Raw genomic sequence first — 509 nt, 5'->3', positions numbered from 1 at the left:
ACCCGCACCTGAGAAGGGGCGCGCCAGCTCTGGGGCTCACAGATGTCTGGCCCAGGCTTCAAGCCTGGGGAGCTGGACTCCTGGCTCAGCCGCTGAATCCCGGCCTGGCCTGGGGTGGGGCCCTCCGCTGACCCCGGGCACTCGGGGCGGATTCCCAGAGGCCTCTAAGCAGCCGCCGGTCTGGCTGGGGGCAGACACTACCCAGGACATGGTGGGCCCTGCCGGGGCAGGGCTCCCCTTACCTGGGCCGGGCTCCCCTTACCTGGGCCGCGCTCCCAGCCCGGCCTGCTACCCCTGCCCGTAGCTCTCCTGCGCCAAAATCCCCCTTGCAAAGTGGGAGCGCAGACAGCAGCCAGATCTCAGCCCCTATGGGATAATGGAGTGGGGGTTGGGACCAGCCATTTGGGGCAGAGCGTGACCCAGCCGCCAGGCACAGCCCTGCAGTGCCACACATCACGAGTCAGGCTCCCTGCAAATCATGCGAGGGGCTTTGAACTCAGGAAACGATG

The sequence above is a fragment of the Caretta caretta genome, chromosome 27 (genome assembly GCF_965140235.1).
Source record: "Caretta caretta isolate rCarCar2 chromosome 27, rCarCar1.hap1, whole genome shotgun sequence".
Lineage (NCBI taxonomy): Eukaryota > Metazoa > Chordata > Testudines > Cheloniidae > Caretta > Caretta caretta.
The sequence above is the reverse complement of the archived record's forward strand: the minus strand, read 5'-3'. Positions refer to the sequence as shown.